The sequence below is a fragment of the Manis javanica genome, chromosome 13 (genome assembly GCF_040802235.1).
Source record: "Manis javanica isolate MJ-LG chromosome 13, MJ_LKY, whole genome shotgun sequence".
Classification (NCBI taxonomy): domain Eukaryota; kingdom Metazoa; phylum Chordata; class Mammalia; order Pholidota; family Manidae; genus Manis; species Manis javanica.
In genome coordinates, this window is record NC_133168.1 from 23,987,212 (window position 1) to 23,995,519 (window position 8,308).

Below are 8,308 nucleotides of genomic sequence, written 5' to 3' on the forward strand. Positions count from 1 at the left end.
CTCAACTCACCTTGAAGACTGGCCAAAATGAGTTCCATCTAGACAAGAACCATTAACCCATTCCACTCAGTTGTTGGTAAAATGCTGGCTGCATATAAGGTTTCTTAAGCAAACAAAGGACAGAAAGAAATTGTCAAATATCCTAACCATCAATATTGCTGACTGTTTCATTGAATGACATTTTTTTCTACTTCAGAATTGATAGAATTGAGTCAGGTGTTCCCAATCCCAAAATAGGTTACCTCCGACCAAGGGGAAAATGAGATACACAAAAAAATCTGAGTGGTTCTTTGCTTTTTATTTATGTCGCTGCATCATTTACCAAAGATCCTCAGACTTACATTGTGGCAACCTGCACAAGTAAAACAGTTGAGTGTAAGGAAAGAAATTCAGGTCAAACTAAAAATGCATTTTGTTTTTTATCCTAAAGGTCAAGTTAGTCACTAAAAGTTGTTTTCTTGGACTGAGTGGTTAATTTTACTGCTATGACCAAAAGTCAGTTAAAATAAGAGTAAGCTGGTTTGTACATAAAGATGCAGGTTATTTGAAAAATATCCTTATTTACAGTACATGTCAGGGGCATTTTATATAGGTAGCAGAGGAATCTCTGAAGTGGGGCTTGGTAAGGACATTGGGATTAACACCCTGGCAGACACACAAGAAGAGCAGGAGAGTTTGTTCTATCTCTACCCAGAAGGCAACTGTCCAGCCAAGATTAAGCTGAAAAGACATGACAAATTATTCTAGACTTTCACAGGGGGAATCTCACAACCATCTGATTCAAATGATAAATGCAGACCTCAGATTGGATAATTAAGGTCAAAACATACAAGAGAAGGCTTGGAATGTCTGACTTAACTATATTTGTTGTATCGTACCAATGTGCAAACTGTTCAAAACTACATTTAACTTTGTAGAAAGCATTTCTCAATAATAGATGTGGCCAATAGCATAAACAGATCATATAAAGTCACAAAGAAATCCATAGGCCCATCTAAATATTGAAAGTAAAAAAGTGGTAAAATTCTTTTAAAGAAAGTGCTTCTTTTTTAAGCAATTGTGATTTTTTTTTCATTTTAGATTTGCAAATGGAATTCTCTTGGTGTTCTTTTCTGAACACAGTATCATATTCAGAGCCTTATTTTATGACCATTTCCTAGCATATATTAAATGTCATAGCATGTAGTTGTGTTTATATTTTAACATCAAAAAGTGAAAACTAAAGACTTTCAAAATGAAATTAAACTATTTTTGGGTCACTTATCCTATAGTCCCATATACCATAACTGAGTCTAATATATGGCATTGTGGTTATCATGGTGTATGTCATAAGCAGTCTGGCATAGTGGTTAAGATATAGACTCTAGAGCCAGATTCAAATCCTAAGGTCCTGGATTCAAATCCTAGCTCTGCAATGACTAGTTGTGTGAACTTTATTTAACCTCCAATGTGCCTCATCTTTACAATAGTCCCTGCCACATTATCCCATTAAGAGCACAAAATGAATATTAATAAAACATCTAGAATGGTGCCTGGAGAATATTAATATGACATAAGGGATTATGAAATGTTGCTTATTAAATAAAAAGCTCTTCCTTAAGTAACATGAAGTGTCTCTGCAGTAACTAGTATACTGCAGTAACTAGTATAAAGTAACTAGTATAAATTACCTTACCTATATGTGACCAACTTATTCTAAGGACTCTTGGAGTACAATACCGCTTAATGTTTAACTTGATTAGCTAGTATTAAATTACTTAGATTACAGATTTGTTCAAGCTATCTTTCTGGTGAATTCATTTCTCACTAGAACATCTATCAAAGGATGGAAGAGAAAAATAAGGAAAAGAATATGGATCACACAGACAGTCTCCTCCATTCATTAATTCAGAGGTAAAAACTAACTGGCCCTAAGAACTGACCTGCTATATGGTGGCAGCAGCTTTAAACTTAACCAGGGAAGCTCTTTTTTATTTTTCTAATTTGTGAGTGCAAAACCAACATACAGGAGCATCTTACCCTAACTATTGAAATAGTCACTTGTCTCCCGTCTCTCCCTTTATCACTGCCAGATTAGCCTTCATGGAGCAAAAGGGTAATAAAGAGTCTGACTCCATTTCTGATTGTTTGACTTCTGGTACTTTCAAGGCCCCCTTCTCCCTTTCCTCTTTTGTTCCACATCTTGACAAACCAGTAAGGCCACAGCACTTCCTCCCTGGGCAAGGGTGAGTAGGGACGGAGCTCAAACCAAACAATGCCATTCTAGACAAGCTTGAGTGTCGGCCCTGTTCTCCCCAGAAAGTCCCATTATGCAAGTAAAAGAGCCTTTTCATAGTGTGTGTGGGTGTGGTGTCATCAATCTTAAAATACAAACCAATTTTGGGTGTGGAGGTTGATCCCATTCTTCATGAGACAACCAAAAAACAGCTGGTGCGGCAAGCAGTGAGGCCTAGCTGATGACCAGCTTTGAAGGGAGCCTTTCTTCTCTTGCTCTTGGCTTGCTTGCTGGCTGCAGTGCCGCTGCGGAGCACGTCCTTGAGGTCCCAATAATTAGGCATGGGATCATGGAAGTGACAGGGGTGAGGGGGTTCCTTAATGTCGTCCTGGGTTGTGTATCTCGGCCTAGACCTAGGAGTGTATTTTGGACTTCATCATGTGTCTCAATTCCAGCTTAAGTTGCGCCTGAAGCTAGGCTCAGGGGACCCACTCTTATTCTATGACCACTGGTGTCATGGTGTCATCCCATCAGCCCATTCCAGAGCACTCAGGGGAAGACTGATACTGTCTGCAGTACACAAGCCTGTCACGGAAGAGCCACTGCCGTGTGGCATGCTGAAGATCATGTTCCCAAAGCAGATGGCTCACTAGGACCCTTTGCCTGAAATGCCTACGGTTCTACTGCCATCTATGGTTCTGTTACCATAAAAAAATCCTAACCATTAGGGCTACCAAGAAAAACATTTATGGCACCCATTAAAGCACAGAATATAATGAAAAACAGCTTCCATAAGGGCCAGAGGAGGCCATCATCCTATTGGATAATTGTAAAATGGACCTACAAATACTGTAGGTTCTCCTGAGTGCAGAGATCTATCAACATGTCAAAGAGTTATTTCAAAACTGACTTAAGCACAGAGTCCCTCAACCCGACAAAGCCCCGCTCACCAGGGGAGGGGCTCCTGACCCAACAGCACTGAGCTGGGACACTCTACAGGATGAAACTTATGCATATGAGCAAAGTAGAGAACCCCCCAGAGTATATCCAGTAGCCACCAAGAGAAGGTGGAAGGTGGCAGGTACCCTTGATATACGGGGAGAAGTAGAAACTGAAACAGTGTTTGGCAGTTTGATCCAATTATGAATCCAAAATAGATTAAACTAACGTATGCAGGACACTGACTGGCTTTTGTGCCTGTAAAACATAGGTTTTATATTTAACATCAGCTAAGATGCTAGCCTTCATGCCTTAATCAATACTGGTGCCCAGTTACTATTATTTATTGGGTATCCCAATAAATTTAAACAAGGTGCTCCCTGTACTCCTAGAGAAGTCAGTAACAAATCCATATTTGTTAGTAATAGGGGCCTCAACTTCACCACCAGAAATACTCTTGCCTAAATTTCCCATGGTCACAGTGCCTATTGACCTAAAATAATCCCATAGTGGGCATGGATCCTTTGACCTAACAAGTAATAAACTAAAATAAGAGTAAGTCTTTGGCATTAACAAATCTAGAGTAGAATTCAAGCAAAGACAAATTGGTCTTGAAAACTGCTTGCTAACTTGTAAGTAGCTAAATCAGTTTCTCAGATGTTCCTTCACACCACACACTGCATCTTCCATCCCACAACACACATTCTCTCTCTCCCCCTCCCTCTCTCTCTCTCTCTCTCTCTCTCTCTCTCTCTCACACACACACACACACACACACACACACACACACACACAACTGGGTTATGTGCTTAGTTATCCTCTACTTTTGTTATTTTAGTAAAAGTAGACATTTGTAGATTTAAAACAGTGACAAGTTAATTAGCAACTTAAAGTTTCCTTCTGTTCAAAATCCTGTTCACAGGCCACTCAGTACTCTGTAAAAAGTTTGAGGTGAGACTCTTAAAACATAATGAACTATGCTGGCCTACATTTAATATGCCTAATTTAAATAGACACCAAAAATACTTTCAGATATTAGAAAAAACAGATTATACCCTCTAATGCAATAATTCTCCTTCAAGTTTCTATTTTAAGGAAAAAATGCAGAGATATAAGTAGATATAACAACACTCATTAGAACATTAGTTAAAATTGCAAGAAACATCCTATATGTGTAAAATATGTGATTATCTGCAGTACCGTAGAACTAGATATAAAACAGATTTTTAATTACAGTGGGGAATGTTCACAACATTTTGAGTAAAAAGGCAAGATACAATGTATATAAACAGAAAGCAGTTTACCCTATTCATGGTGTTTTTAAATAATTCTGCATTTTAAAATCATCTGTAAGAAACAAGAGTTAATTTTAAAATGTCTTTTAAATGTTTAATAGCCATGCATTTGCCTAAAATTATCTCTAAGAATAACCACAGAATGTGTCTAATTAAAAGATAAAGTCTTCTTTGGAAACGATGATGCAGTAAAACAGCATCATGTTGAAAAATGTGTATCTGTAAACAGACCCACCTAATGTTTCAGTCAGTCCAACTCTACTGTGTGCAAGGCGTCACCTTGAAATGTTAGGTACCAGGATTCTCTCTGGAGAAAGAAAACAAAAGAAGGAGAGAAAGGACTGTACAATGAAAGTAGAGAAAGGACTGTGGGGGGAAGGAGGGTAGGGAAATCTATAAACTTCCATTTTAAAAAAGGCTAGCCTGGTAACATTCTCAGGTGCTTTAAAACATTATTAAATATTTACTTTCACAAAAAGTGTTACAGTTGGTCATATTTTAAGCTTTTACTTCCTTGAAAACAAATGTATTATTAGATTAACCATGTTCAACCAAACCACAAATAATCATAAAATGTCAGCTAAATATAAACTGCATTTCTATTTTCCTAAATATTTATATACAAGTTTGTGATATAGTAATCAGGATTCTGAATCTTACACCACATTTTCATTTTAAATAGCAAAACAAACCTTATTAATTTCCCATGTGATACATTAAAAGGCACCCATGATAGATTTTTCTCAAAACTCACATAAATGAGAAACTTCTTGTGATCTGTGGCATATATCCCACAACATGAGGACACAGGAACTGTCACATTGGGCTCTGCACCTGTGAAGACAACAAACTGGTACATCAGAGGCAGGGTTGCCAGGCTTTGGCTGGTTGGTCCGCGGGTTTCCTGGGGTGATGATGGATTTGCATTGATTCAGCGTCCTTGTTCGGTGCGGGCCATCCAGGGATGGGCGCTGTCAGGCACCTGGAGCAGACACGGGCCAGCAGAGCAAACCAGAGCCTGCAAAGTTGACTGTTCCACCTGGTGACTGAATGACTGACTTCATGTCCATGAATTTGGTCTTATTTGTTTATGGTGTGCTCACCAGCTAAGCTAACTCATCTTTTAACACTGAATTATACAAGGTAACACAGCTTTCCAGAGTTTCATTTTTTCTTTTCAGAAGAAATATCACTATTAAATTTCCAAAATATTTCCTATTACACTATGGACTAAGAGGAGTTTTATAGTAATATGAATGCTATGAGAAATTATTTCAAACATATTTAAGCATATTCAGAGGTCTGAAACAGTCATTTTTAACATACTAGAAGCTAAATTTAGCTCAAAATGAAAAATGGTGAATGTGTGAGTGCAAAGCAAAAACAAAAACAAAAAACAAATTCACAGCAATTATGTTTTTTATTAGACATGGAAATTTCAAAGGTCTCAAGGTAGGTAGGTAGTAATGTCATCATGTGGCAAAACAAGCATTAGAATTCTAGAACTCTGACATCTAGTCCTGGTTGTCATTATATAATATCAGAATTACCAGTTTCTCCATTTTCAGAATGGGAAACTAGGTTTGACACACCTAAGGGCTCTTCCAATTTTGAAATATTAAGAATTCTTATTCTTGTTAAAATTATGTATTACATATTTTTAAAATCTAGATTTTTTTAACCATGACAAAGACAGAGCTGCTAAAATATTTTAAAATAAAAGATAAAATAAAACCAGCCTGCATTTTAAAAATTATTTCTAAGAATGGAAAAACAGTTGTACAAAACATCCTCAAGAACCCATTTTTCTAAAAGAAAACAGAATTGCCTAGACAATACAGAATGTATTTTCTTAATCTATTTCTAGTGCAGCATTGCAGTATTACTGGAAGATTTTAAAATGACATTGTCAAGGCATTTTTCATATATTACATAGAAATATAATTTCCTTCCTTCCCTTTCCTTACTGTGAAAAATCCTTGCACAAGTTTAACAGTGAAACCTGAATCTCATCTAATAAATGTCTCTCTTCACTTTGTGGTGCTGCTCTCTGAAGGCTGGATGACTGAATGGGTTTTGGGGCAGGAAAAAAGCACATGCCAAATTGCTTTTAACCTTACAAATCTGCATGCTATCTCTTTTAGTGCAGTCTTTGGAGAAAAATTTAAATGGAAAGCAGAAATGTTAGGAAAGACACCCAAACTACAGCTGCAAAGTCTCTCATGTCCTCCAGAAGGTAAGCCCTGCATTGCAACATTAGGCCGAAGGGGGCAGAATAAAACTGAATCCCTAAGGAAACAATTACAGTTCATTTGGATCTTCTTTTTAAACAACCACTTTAATTAAAAGGACAGAAAACAAAGACATAAGTTATTTCTAACTAAATACTGAGGTGAGTAAAATCCACATTTGCTGCAAATCGAGATTTTAAAAGAATTTACCACCATTTGTAATTTGCTCATTTATTTAGCCAAGCCTTTCTCCACCTCTGGGGAAAAAAAAGAAAGAAAATCTTGTCTGTTATTGATAGTATCAACTTAAGTAGCTCCTTTTTCTTTAAAAAAAATTATCAAATGTGCTTGGTACAAATGTGCCTTACAGGTCACCACTGAATCCCACCTGGCAGCAAAATTGTTAAGACATAAAGTAACGTGATGACGCTGAAAGGGGAGAGTTACAGTTCAGGGTCAAATAGTGGATTAGCCTAAAATCTTGCCACTTTAAATAGAAATTTATTAGACATTTTAATAGCCTTTTAAATTGAGAGATTTATTAAATGCTTATATTTTTAAGTATTTTTCTGACTTACTTCAAATGAAACTTGGAGAGGATAAATGAAGGGTATTTTTTCCTGAGACCTTTGTTAAGCTTAGTAATAAAGTGTATTACCAAGCAAAATAAATTTTTAAAAGTGGGTTTCTTGTAGGTTTATAGGATCAGTAATGCGTAATGGTACTAACGAACAGTGTTTAAAACAAGCAAACTTAAATAAAATGTTGATACTTTTAGTTCATTTTTCCTATATTCCCTAATACTTACTGGATTAAATAGCACCTATCTTCCAAGGAACTCGGAATTCCTTATAGTCTTATAGATCTAGACTATTTTGACAGCACAATAGCAGCTGTTTTCAAATGGTAATTTTTTTACCACAGTAATGTTCTTTTAACATGTATCAGAGAATAGCAAAGAGGGACGTGATAGAAAGCAGAGCAGCAGCAAACTGGGAAGTCCATACAGTGGAAGAAGCAAGAGGGTGAAAAAGAAGCAAGAAATCGTAACTTCAAAAAAGCCTTCTACCTAATAGGCAAAAACTTGGCTTCCCTTTATCACAAATTCTGCTTCAGTGAGTTGATAAGAAAAGTTAAACTAATGAATCTACTGCTTTCCTGGATCTTAAATAAAGTCCAGTTTTTACTATAAGATTATCACATGATGAAGAAATAATTCTCCTGAATAAACTCTATAAATATTACAATGTATTGTTTCTACAATATTAACAGATTTCTCAATGAAAGCCCATCAGCAGTTTATTTCTAAAATTGTATGCTCTTATTTATTAGATGTTTTCACTAATTTTTGGTAGGGTATCTCTTCATCATTCTTACAAAATAATGGCAGCCAGCAAGTTTATGATCTGGTGAAAATGTTTAATGGAATATTAAATACCGTATGTTTAACCTTTTTTCAGATAATTATAGGATTTGAAGTATAACCCATAAAATACTATATTCCATAAAATGAGCCCCATGAAAATTAATATAGTTAAAACTTCACTTCATATTCTGACAACATGGTGTAAACTAAACAAGGACCAGATTCATAAACTTTTACCCCTATTTTGAAAACTTTTGAATTT

The 8,308-nt window shown here is 36.2% G+C and overlaps 1 long non-coding RNA gene across 1 annotated transcript; it reads right to left on the bottom strand.

The window, feature by feature from the left end:
• Positions 1-280: 280 nt before the first annotated feature.
• Positions 281-5,280, bottom strand: LOC140845349 (uncharacterized). Its single transcript, XR_012124136.1, has 3 exons — positions 5,204-5,280; positions 4,685-4,756; positions 281-352 (listed from the first exon to the last, which is right to left on the bottom strand). It is a non-coding gene; the product is annotated as an uncharacterized lncRNA (long non-coding RNA).
• Positions 5,281-8,308: the final 3,028 nt, after the last annotated feature.